The 12,479-nt window shown below is 38.9% G+C and overlaps 1 pseudogene; it reads left to right on the top strand.

The window, feature by feature from the left end:
- The first annotated feature begins 1,155 nt into the window (after window positions 1–1,155).
- LOC138146916 (craniofacial development protein 2-like) lies at window positions 1,156–11,336 on the top strand (annotated as a pseudogene).
- The last annotated feature ends 1,143 nt before the right edge of the window (window positions 11,337–12,479 follow it).

Here is a 12,479-nt window from a genome sequence, read left to right as displayed (position 1 = left end):
GTCCAAGAGAGAAGACCCTACAATCTCAACTTGACCTTTCATCTGCTTCTCCAAAATAGTCCAATCTCACAACCACATTTTTGTCCCTACAGGAAAAGCCATGCTTCACTATGTCTCATTCAATAAGATGTAACTCCCTGGGCCTATTTAAACTTATAATTAGCTCAGAAGCATTCCTTGACAAATGGCTCCTGGGAACTCAGAGAAACCACCAACTGCGAAATTCCCCTGATGGAAATGACATTGAAATAGAGAGAATGAAAAGAGGAGAGACCGATACCTGAGGATCTCACCAGACTGAGGCGATGGAATAGAATGAAGGAATGCCCATAGGAAACAAAAGGATTCATTTAAAAATGTGCCAGGTTACCAGGGCAGCGAGATGCCAAAACTGAATTTTCGATGATCTTTAGCAAATCGTTCTTGTTAACAGGCCTTGTGTCCTGTCATTCCTCCAAATCTTGGTGCATTCATCTTCAGAAAAATCTGGTTGAGTACAAAGATCCATTTTTTGGTGTTGAATTCTTTCCTAAATTGCCAGCAGGTGGGGTAAGTGTTTCCAAGACAGTAACCTCCCCATCCCTCTGGAAGCATTTCTGTTGCTGTTCCTACAAGTTCCCCTCATAATCTTTACATGACTTCTCTATGCTTTAATAAACACGAGGGAATGAGTAGCGTCTTTAAGAACCTATTTTGTACCTTTTAAAATGTGTTAAATATAAATGTAGAATCAAAGAAACATGCATTAATTATAAAGCTTATGATGGGGAAAAGAAAAAAAAATCACTTCACCAGCCAACTCAGAAGAGATACATACCCTCTACTCCTTCACATAAAAGAATAGAGACTTAGAAGGGCCTTTTCCAATTTAATGCCCTCTCCCTTAAGCTCAAGTCAAATCCACAAGTCAATAAATTGTAGGAGGTACCTCACAATAAAAAGACTGGATGTAAATTATGGTAGGAACAACATCACTGGATGACTAAATGGTGGGAGGGTGCATCCTTTGGCTTAGAGTCCAATCAGGCATGAGATGGTGGATCGTACTTGATGTTTGGAGGTGGGGGACAAGCCTTAGTAGCAACTATGTCTGAGGGAAGAAGAAAAATTGGGGTTAGAATGTGCTAAAACCAAGAACTTTGGGACCATGCCAAGATGGAGCTGGAACTTTTACATGAAACAGAACAGGAAGCTGGACAGACCCCCGAAGAGCTTCAGACCTTGGCAAGTTCACCAGGTGGGTAAACTTCCCCACTCCCTGGCTACCCAAGGAGAGGGTGGGGAGTTATGGAAAAAAAAAATCATTACCAACTTGGGATGAGAAAATGGAAAGTTCTGTGAACGTGAAACATGTGATTGGCCAAAAGGTTAAGGTCTCTGTAGAAAATTCAAAGGCCCTGGTTCCTGTTGCCAGTTTACAATTAGGCCATTAAACAGAAGAAGTGGGGATTTATATATCTCTCAGGAGAGCAAAGCAATCTGAAAAAAATATCAAAGACTTCAAATATTTTTCCTTCTGTGAAAGAAAAGCAGTTATGAGGAGGAAGACTCCACAAGTTGTGGGGAGGAAAGCTTGACCACTGGAGAAAGCTAACGTGATTGACCATAGATTCACAGACCCTCAGAGCCTGAAGGAACCTTCCCTGGAGAGGCAGCAGGGTGCTACAGAAAGAACTCTAGCACCGGTGGATCTAGATTTGACTCAGCTTTCTCACATCTTATTGCCCACGGGACCCTGAGCAAATCACTTGGAAGATAGGTGTTTCCTTGTTATTAAAATACACAGCATTGCACTAGATGAAATATATAGTCTCTCCTCCAGCGTTCAATCTATTATCTTACCCTGACCTCATTTAATGGATAAGGAAATTAAAGCTTAAGAATATTAAGTAATTTTCCCAAAAAATAAGTAGTCATTTAGTTGACAGCAGAACCAAGACTGAAACCAAGATCTCCTGAATCACCATTTCCTTTTTCCAATTCACTGTCATGGGACTTTTATAGAGCATTATTTTTCCCCCCTCTAGGGACCACCTGGCTGATTTACCATTCCAATTAAAAGGACCAGCAGAAATTTACCAATGGTACATATGGCTTTTACAGAGCATTTCTTTGACAACAGTGTGAGCAAGGCTCTGCTATACTCATACTGAGGGATCTTGGGCAAAGTACCCAACCTCTCTGTGGTTCCATTTCTCTAGCCACAAAGTCACTCCCAATTTTTGTGACTCCACTTTACAGAGAATTATGAGATTCCAGAAACAAAGTGTTGTAAAACACACACTTTATAAATTTTAGTTGTACAAAATGAAGTATGGAGCCACATAGAGCCTATCTATATCGAACACTGAAATGATGTAAATTTTAAAAAAGCAAAGACAAACTAAACAAAAACCTGCATCCAACTTGGTACTGAAATGCAGCTTGCTGCTTACAGGGTTTGTTTTGACAATTTAGGATAGGCTGGTTGTCACTAAGAATGACCGTATGTATATAATGAAGGAATACTTGTTTGGTGATAGGTAGCTGCAGGTGATGTGTGGCAGCTAAGGAGGAAACAGAACATGTAATTGGAAGATGTACTAGCTTTGTTGGTGTGGATTATACTAAGAGCCCTAATAAAATTGCTATGATTGTACATCACTGTTACTCCATGAACATGTTAATTAGTGAATTAATACTTTATTAGAGTATGAACCTGGTACGGTGTTAGAAAATGGCTGCAAAATATCTAAGGGCCAGAGCAGTGAAAACTGTGTATTTCAAATTACCCCATCTCCACATTATTCAGTCTACCTTAACTCATGTCTATGTATCACCCCACGTTTTCTTTTTTATCTCAGATGATGAGATATTGGGTTCTCAAACCCATCCGCCCTTGTGCCTTTTGACTCCTCTAGGATTTGGCTTCATCAATCACTTCTAATTCCTAATTGTAACTCTCTTCCTCTTTGTTGTCTTCTTCCCCTTTGCTAACAAACATGGCCAAATGATTACTTCAAAAAATACATACATTCCTTCAAATCTTCTCTACCAACAAACTCCTGTATCATCCCTCATCCCTTCCACTGCCAGACTTTTTGAACAAATGGTCTATATCCCTATACAACTCCTTGCCACCTGACTTCTACTGCCATTACTCTCTTGACATTGCATCCTTGAAGATCACCAATGATATCAAAATTGTCAAATTCAGGGACGTTTTCTCAGTCCTCACCTTTTTCCATGATTTTATAATATCCTACAACTAGATTCATGTGAGTACTGAAAGACAGAATAATAATATATGTTGTTTTGATTACAACTTCCAACCCCACCTAAACATCGTAAATCAAACCAGTATCCAAATTAAACATTACTCAGTTATAAGAAAGAAGTCAGCATGAAATTGTTTCTTATAGGGTGTATCAATGTTCAGGAGGGGGTAAAAACATAATGTGAGCTGCAGGTAGTTGTATTATCCATTTAAAGTGAGCACAATACATAATTTGGAGCCATTTGATGTCTGGCACAATCCTCTCTTAAATATCTTAGAAGGTAGAAACATTACTGGACATGATGATCAAGTAGGAACTTCATGAAATACTACCTAAAGGAGCTGGAGAGTTTTATGCTGAAAAAGGAAAGAATGGGGTGGGGAAAAGGGCAGGCATGATGATTGTATGGAAGAGCAATTAGATTTTTTTTGTGCTTGTCGCCCAGAGGGAAGATATAGAAACAAAAAGTCAAAGTTGGAAAAAGACTTGATGAAGGGAAAAAACACATTTTTAACATTAAAGTTATCTAAAACCAGTGGCACAGTGGATAGAGTTTCAGATCTGAAGTCAGGATGACTCATCTTCCTGAGTTCAAATCTGAACTCAGACACATACTAGTTGTGTAACACTGGGCAAGTCATTTAACCCTGTTTGCTTCAATTCTTCATCTATAAAATAAGCTGGAAAAGGAAATGGAAAACCACTCCAGTATCTTTGCCAAGAAAACCCCAAATGGAGTCCCAGAGAGTCAAACATATTTGAAACGACCCAACAACAACAAAAACTTAAATGGACTGTCTTGATTTCCTCCTTTGTCATAAAACAAAGGCTTAGTGGCCACTTGTTGCATATGTTGTAGATTGGATGATTTTTCAGTTATGGGTTAGACTAAATGACCACTAAAGGGATTTCCAACCTTAAATTCATTGATTCTTTTTGAAGAGTTAAGACAAGTAGGACTTTCAAAAGAATTAGTAGAAGAATGAGACAGGGAAGACATTGTTGGCCTTTCCTTGATCTGTCTATTCCCCCCTCCTTCACTCCCAAAGTAAGAAGGAAGTGCTTCAGCATTTGATTCTCCTATAGGTTCTTCAGGAAGGGAAACTTCTCAGCTACCTGTGAGAATTTAACTGAAGTTCTGAGGATTCACAAACCTGGTCAACTTTGAACCTTAAGTTTGTATACAAAACTCGCTAGTTGCCTGCTTCTTTGTTCATTCCTCCAGGGGGAAAATAATGGCATGAGCACCCCACTTTGACAAACAGGTCCCTCTTCCACACATTTATTTATTTATCTATAAATTATATTAATTTATTTAATTAATCAAAGTAATTATTTATTTATACTTCTGTTTGAGGATGGAATGATGATAGTAACCTTTCAAAGTCTCTTTGACATTCATAATTGAAAATTTTTCTCTTTATAGGAAAACAAACCATATCAAAGTTACCAGTTTCCCTTTTGTGACAAATTAAATTTGTGACCAATTGAAAGGGCAACATAAAGGCACAAGATAGGTGCAAATAGTCACATATATTGCAGAGTCAATAGGAAAAGCCTAGTAGAAGATATTTTCAGTTACATGTGTGATCAGAAGAAAATATAGATAAAGTAGAGTATATGTGAAGCACATCTTTTTGCCAGGAACTGAGATAAGCAAGTACTTGGGATACAAATACACGAAAACACGACAGTCCCTACCCTCTAAGAGTTTATATCCTAATGAGGAAGATGACCCCTAAAGGGGAGCTAAAAGTCTGGGTTTGGAGTGAGAGAGGAGAGAGTATGGCCCCAGGGGAAGGTTGTTGGTGCCAATGTGGAGAAGGGGATGACAGAGTGAGATGACCCAGGAGTGAAGTAGCATGGCCAGAGTCCTTCAGGAAATTGACAAAAAGTAATAGCTTCCACAGTGTTAGGGCATCTGGATGAAGGAACATTCCTTTTGTGTGTGGAGAGGCTCTCCTGAAAAGGATTGATCAGAGAAGGCAGATAAATATCAACAAGAATAGATAGACATTGATAGGTTGCAATCTTTATCACTGGAAAGCATACGCATGATGATGGGATCACAAAGGATCAGAGTAGGTATATACAGAAGACCTAATATGTGCTTAGCATTATGACAGGTACAGGGAAATGAAGGATATAGTACCTGACCTCCTGGAGCTTACAATCTAGTGAGAAGGCTAGTGGGGAATTTTTTAGTTAAAAATTATTAAAGTCAGATTTCAAAATCACAAATGATCTCAACCAGTTGACTTGTACTATCTTTGGATCCTTCTAATATAACACACATCTGCTGTCTTCTGTATCATCACTGTCCACATCTGAAGTTTTTGTGGTAAACTAGTCCAAAGTTGGAGAGTTTCATTTATCCCCAGCTGTTTCGGTGGTTTACAACACACACACACACACACACACACACACACACACACATGCACACCCTCCACCCCATACGGTTGTTTGAGATTCTTGGCTGAGATAGCTGTTTGTTTCTTTATTTAGAAAAAAAAAAGAGAAGAGGAAAAAAAAAAAACTCCAGCATGGCTCAGCTTAACTGAGGGACAAGCTGGAATTTACAAGTTTCCAAGTTATCACCCAGAAAACTGCCAACATGTCACAGGTGTACACCATAAGAGTGGTGAGAAGAGAGAAAGCAGTATATGCTGGTGACGACCAGGATGGGAGGGCCACATCCAAAATGCCCCACAGTGAGTTCCTGCATCTGCCAGTAGAGAAAAGCAAATCCTGCTTCCCCAAAATGTGCAGGGGACAAGAGGCCAGACAGGTAGAAACTACCTGTAGCTTCTAGACTATAATAGGCAGAGGTGTTAACAAAAGACTAAAAGAATATAAAACAGCATGAAGAAGAATGATAAGAGTACCATGGAAAAAAAAGCAAGTGATGCGTTTTCTGAGGCAGAGCTAGACTGATTTTTTTTAAGCAGCCAAGTTTCCCTCACTTAGCTGCTAAGTCACTAAGTCTCTCTTTCTTTTTCTATTTCTCCCCTCAGGTCCTGTATACCTGATCCTGACTGTGGAGGGCGGAAGCTCTGCTTACCTGCAGGTTAATGGACAGGTAGGGGCAATTCTCTCTTAGGTCATCTATCTATGGGACTTAATTGAATAATATCCCCTCTTTTTCTCCACCCACCCCCCACCTTCTCATTGATCAAGCTGCTTTTGAGAAAAGTGATACTTTGCATATCTGGCTAAGTGCTGTTAACAGCCTCTGCCTGCGGTTTGTTAAAATTAAAAAAAAAAAAGTGTGATCTTGCCGGAGAAGTAATTTGCTTCTCTCCAACCAATGATGGCTTGTACTTTATGCAAATTGGTATCTAGGGACAACAAATCCCATTTAATACATATGCATAGTTCATAAAAAAAACGACGTGAGAGAAAGAGGAAAAAAGATAAAGCAACGAGTCAGCAAAAGAACAGGTTCCGAGAAATTTATTGTCCCAAATTGGACATTTGTAACAGATGATGTGAACAAGTGTTAACTTTGTTTTCAGCAGCTCTTCACGTACATTCACTAGACATCACACAGATTATGTTTTAAGGATCTGAACTGTAATAAAAAAAAGTGTCTATGGGCTTTAGAGTGTTGTGTTCCATATGGTTAGGGAAGTACAGAGTTATTGCGACAAGCATCTTGTGAAGCTCATTACGCACGGCGGTGTTAGATGCGAATTGCTGCGCATAGCTATAGGGTACGTACATGACATCCCACAGTCAGCAGATAGCAACTGGAAATGAAAGATATGAAGGCAGAGAGTACAGCTTCAGGGAACATGTTAGACAAAACATCTGCTGGTATCAGAACACTGCATTATCAGATCATTGTGGCCATGAATTTTTTATAAAGACACTTTAGAAAAAAAAAAACCTTCAACTTTGAAAGTGACATTTTACAAAAAAAAAAAAGTTTTTTTTTTTTTGATTGAAGTGTGATGTCAAGAGAAAAGTCCATTGGAGTTTATTATCTCAGGGGAGAGTCAGTGTTGGCAACTTGAGATAGAGTTGTTCTTTCAAGGAAGGCGCTGGCCGTTGGCAAGCTCTGTGCCCCATTGAGTATGGGCCTGCAGGAGGAGAAGTGGGTTTGCAGACTGTGCCTGGGAGCTGCAACAAGCACATAGAGATCTGACCTTGCTCAAGACTCCAAAGTGCTTTGGGCCTACAGTGTTGCCATATACTAGATATGTTGTCGTTAGCAGTCCCTTCCCTCATTTCAAGGAGTTAAGAAGGTCTGTGAACTGTGTGGATGAAGTAGGTCACTGGCTTTCATTAAGTCACATTTTCTCCACTCACCTCTTGTGCTCTGTCTGCTAATGGTTAGTTTCCTATATGCCATTTTCCACCAGAGAGTGCTCTCATATGTATTCCTTCTTCATGGGAAACCTATACAGATGAAAGACTAGTCTGGTTCTCCCTGGGAATGAAGTATGTTCATTAGCTCCCCATCTTGCTTGGATGGGGGAGGGTGCTCACCTTGAGGAAAGTCAAGGGTCTTGATATTTAGGACCCATTTCAAGATGTCATATATTTCATCCTAGGAGATCATAAAGAGCTCCTAAAAGCATCATGACTTATGGAAAAATCAGGCTATCAGCAGACACCTTTCAGTTAATGTGACTCAGAGAAATACTACAATTGCAGTGACTCAGAATAACAAGAGCTGTGGGGGTGGAGAGCTGAACATCACTCTCCTGAAAAGTAGAATAGGGAGAAGAAGTCTTGGGGAGAAGGGGGTCATGAGAAACAATAGTCAGGTACCTAAAGGCTTCACCTGAGGCCTTGGTGTTATGTTCTACCTCAATTCTGATCTCCTGTTTATCTTGTTTTAAAGTATTGCCCTGAACTTCTATATGTCCTTCCCCATGGCAAAAATAACACTCTGGGGGGTGATCAATCTAACATGAGGGCAGGAACCTCCCTCTCCAAAGTTCCTGAATGTATCTGTTTTTGCTATCCAGGTGCTCAGTAAAGATGGATTGATAGACACGTTCAGGGATTAAAGTGGAAGTAGAAAGACAGAACAACCCCCTGTTTCATTCCACTTCTAATCTAGCAAAAAGCAACCACAGGGAAAAACTATTCTATTTACTTTTCAGCCTTCTTCTCTGTCTTCTTGTCCATCTCTTTCCCTCTCCCCCTTTTTCTCTCTCTTTCAGATCTTCTTTTCTTCCCAATAGTGGTAATTACCTACCTCTTATAATAAATAAAAACAGAAATCAAAACAACTAGCTTTAATTGCTAAAAGTGCTATTTTATGAAGGGAAACTCTCCATAGATAACCCTTCCCTCTGTGAAAAAGACGTAATCATGGGATATGGAGAAAACATGTAGGGCATGTAAGCACACACTGAAGTCACATATACTTACCATTGGTCCTACCCATGGAAATAAGCAGTCACATTAACAAACACAATCTCCATTCTTTCCTAACACAATTTCTGTTTGTGGATAACTGATTTCAAGTTTAACAATCTAGCAGTTTAAAAATTTACAATTTAGCAATTTACAAAGAAACCCCAAAGAATTCATAATTGCAGTGCATGGTCAGCAGCACCTATTCCCATAAGAGCAGTTGTCCTTAACCTGAAATCTGTGAGTTTCTGTGTTTAATTTTTTAATTGATACATGTATTTCAATATAATTGATCATATTTGTAACCCTGTGCATTTTATTTTGTACATTAAAAAAATTCTAAGAAGTGGTTCCATGGCTTCACCAGTCTGCAGAAGAGATACACAACAGCCCCAAAAGCTTAAGAAGTGTGGCTGTAGGGGAGTCATTCAATTGAGTTGCCTGTTCAGCTTAAGGATGTACCAGGGAGGTAAGTTTCTATTTGGGACTTTAATTGTCTTTCCCTTTGGAAGGGAAGGGGAAGGACCATTGAAAACCTTGTCAATTGAAAAAATTAAACACATATCCTGGGTGCTGAAAATTATTTGGTTGGCTCTGGATATTAGGAATCAGAATTACTGCTCTTGTGCTAGGTCCGTAAATGGAGGTTAGGTAATTGTTGTTCTTCATGTTAATGGGGACCAAAATGACATCATAGGTGAGCTCTTTGATTTGTGTATAAATTGAATTTAAGTGAGAGTGAGACATAATTGCATGAAGTTATCAGTCTCACTCTTTTTCCAGAGTTAATTGAAGTCCAACAGCAAGATAAAAATAAAGACAACTAGCAATGACTCAGGATACAGAGGCTTCTTCAATGTCTAATCAACCTCTAAGCACTTCACAGCATCTATTTCTACCACCTTCATGGTTCATTGGAACAAATCATTCACATCCACCCATTCTTCCAGAGGAAATCTTCACAAGTTTGGGGTAGATAGACACCACCCCCTCCCCCAACTCATTGATGGACTTGAGGCCTATTGGTTATCCTTAATCTGGCTTAGCCCATATGCTGAAATTGTATGGGTGCTGCATATACTCCTTGCAGACACAGGTGAGCATTGGGTGGCAGGTGGACATTGAAGGTAGAAAGCAGCCCTGAAAAGAGTTTAACAGAGGCCCTAGTCATCCTTGAACACCTGTACACTCTCCGCCCCTGCCCATGGGGGTTAGTTGAAGAGTCATTGTCTTTTCTTTTTTGGAGAGAACTTAAGACCACAGAATAGCACAGTCATGAATGAACCCAGCACCCTAGGGGCAAAGCCAGTAGATGGGCACAGCTTATTTAGCAGGAACTTGGCAAAGGCATACTGCAGTTATAGCTACATTCCAAAGTAGGTCAAGAAATTAAAAAAAAAAGAAAAAAACAGGTGAGCTCTTAGCTTGATTTCTTCAATTTAATTCCACTAGCAATTATCAAGCACTGACCAATTAAGAAATCACTTGAGGAGCTTGGAGAGAACAGATTCAGGCCAGTGATGAAAGTCAAAGACCAGACTGCCAAAGTGATATATTCCCTGTTAATCTTCTCTTTTATGTGTGTGTATATGTGTGTACATGGGTATATGTATACGCACATATGTGTTTATAGATAGATATCTATATATACAAACATATATGTATGTATATATGCATGTACACACACACAGAGGTGATCTAGTCGATAAGGAGATGACAAACCACTCCAGTAGCCTTTCCAAGAAAACTCCGTGGACAGTACTAAGAGGATAAAACAGAGGGAAGATGAGTCCCTCAGGTTGGAAAGTGTCCAGTATGCTACTAGGGAAGAGTTGGAAACAACTATAATTATAAGTAGCTCCAGTACTAATAAAGTATCTGGGCCAAAGCTGAAAAGAAGCTCAACTTTGGATGCATCTGGTGATGAAAAAAAGTGACATAGTATAAAGATCAATGTTGCATAGGAATCTGGAATATAAGGTCTATGAAACAAGGTAAGCTGGATGTGGTCAAGCAGGACACAGAAAAATCAAGCAGAGACATCTTGGGTGTCAGTGAACTGAAATGTATGAAAATAGGTGAATTTAATTCAGGTGATCACTACATATACTATTGTGGGCAAGAATTCTTTTGAAGAAATGGAGTAACCTTTGTGGTCAATAAAGTAGTGAGAAAACTAATACTGGGGTATAATCTAAAAAAATGAATAAATTATATCTGTTCAAATCCAAGGCAAACCATTTAACATCATAGTAATACAAGTCTATGTTTCAACCACTGGTGCCAAAGAGGCCAAAGTTGATCTCTTCTACAAAGACCTATAACATCTTCTAGAAATAGCACTAAAAATATGTCACATTCATCATAGGGGATTGGAATGCTAAAGTATGAAATCAAAAGATAATTGGAATAACAGGTAAGTTTGGCTTTGGAGTACAAAATGAAACAGGGCAGAGACTAATAGTTTTGTTAGGATAAGCCACTGGTCATAGCAAAAACTTTTTCAAGAACTCAAAAGGTGACTCTGCACATCACATGGATATCACCAGATGGTCAATATAGAAATCAGACTGATTATATACATTGCGCACAAAGTATGTCCAGTCAATTAAAATAAGACCTGGAGCTGATTCTGACTCAGATCTCTTGTTGCAAAATTCAGACTTAAATTTAAAAAGTAGGGAAAACCATCAAACCTTATATGAATGATCTAAATAATATCCCTTGTGAATATGAAGTAGAAGAGACAAAAAGCTTTAAGGGATTAGATCTAGTATATAAAATCCCTGAAAAGCCAAGGGCAGAGGTTCACACAATAGTATGAAACACTATACTTCTCTACAGAAGGCAGCAACAACAACATAAAAACAACGCAGAAACAAAGATTCCAAAGAAAAAGAAATGCAGGAAAGGCGAGACTTTTCAAATAGCTGAGGAAAACAGGAAAGGGAAAGAGAAAAGAGACAGGAGAAAGGAGAGAATATACTCATCTAAATGCAGAATTCCAGAGAATAACAAGGAGAGATAAGGTTACCTTAAATGAACAATGCAAAGAAATAGAAGAAATTAACAGAATGGAAAAGAGGAAAGATCTCTTCAAGAAAATTAGAGATATTAAAGGAATGTCAGGTGAAAACTGGGCATCACAAAAGAGGAAAATAGTAAGAACTTAACAGAAGGAGAAGAGATTAAGAAAAGGTGGCAAGAATACAGAAAAGAACCACACAAGAAAGCTTTAATATCACAGATAACCAAGATGGGGGTAGTTACTGATTCAGAGCCAGACATCCTGGAGAATGAAGTCAAGTGGACTTTAGGAAAATTGCTGGCAATAAGGCTAGTGGAGGTGATGGGATTCTAGCTGAGCTATGTAAAATGCCAAAGAAGGTGGTGCTGTTAAGGTGTTGCACTCAATATGCCAACAAATTTTGAAAATTCAATTTTGTAGTGCTCTACAAGACTTTTGGGTGTCCTTTGGACAGCAAGGAAATCAAATCAATCAATCCTTAAAGAAATTAATTTAAGTTATTCACTGGAAGATCAAATACTGAAGTAGAAGATTAAATTCTTTGCCACAGAATGAGAAGATGACACTCATTGGAAAAGAACCTGATGTTGGGAAAGATTGAAGGCAAAAGGAAAAGGGGATGGCAGAGGAAGAAATGGCTAGAGAGTGATGTGAAAACAATGAACATAAAGAATAGAAGGACTTGGCATGCTATGGGACAAGGGATCATGAAGCATTGGATGTGACTGGACAACCAAACAACAATACATACATATAGTTAAGGAAGGTAAGAGTAGACAGTGGGGGTATGGAAAAAAGAAGGCATTTTGATATGTATAAGACAC

Source organism: Petaurus breviceps, unplaced genomic scaffold (assembly GCF_028583685.1).
Source record: "Petaurus breviceps papuanus isolate PSGF00001 unplaced genomic scaffold, PetGlider_PUasm1.0 90775, whole genome shotgun sequence".
NCBI classification, from domain to species: Eukaryota; Metazoa; Chordata; class Mammalia; order Diprotodontia; family Petauridae; genus Petaurus; species Petaurus breviceps.
Note: the sequence above shows the minus strand (reverse complement) of the source record. Positions and strands in the feature narration are given on the sequence as shown.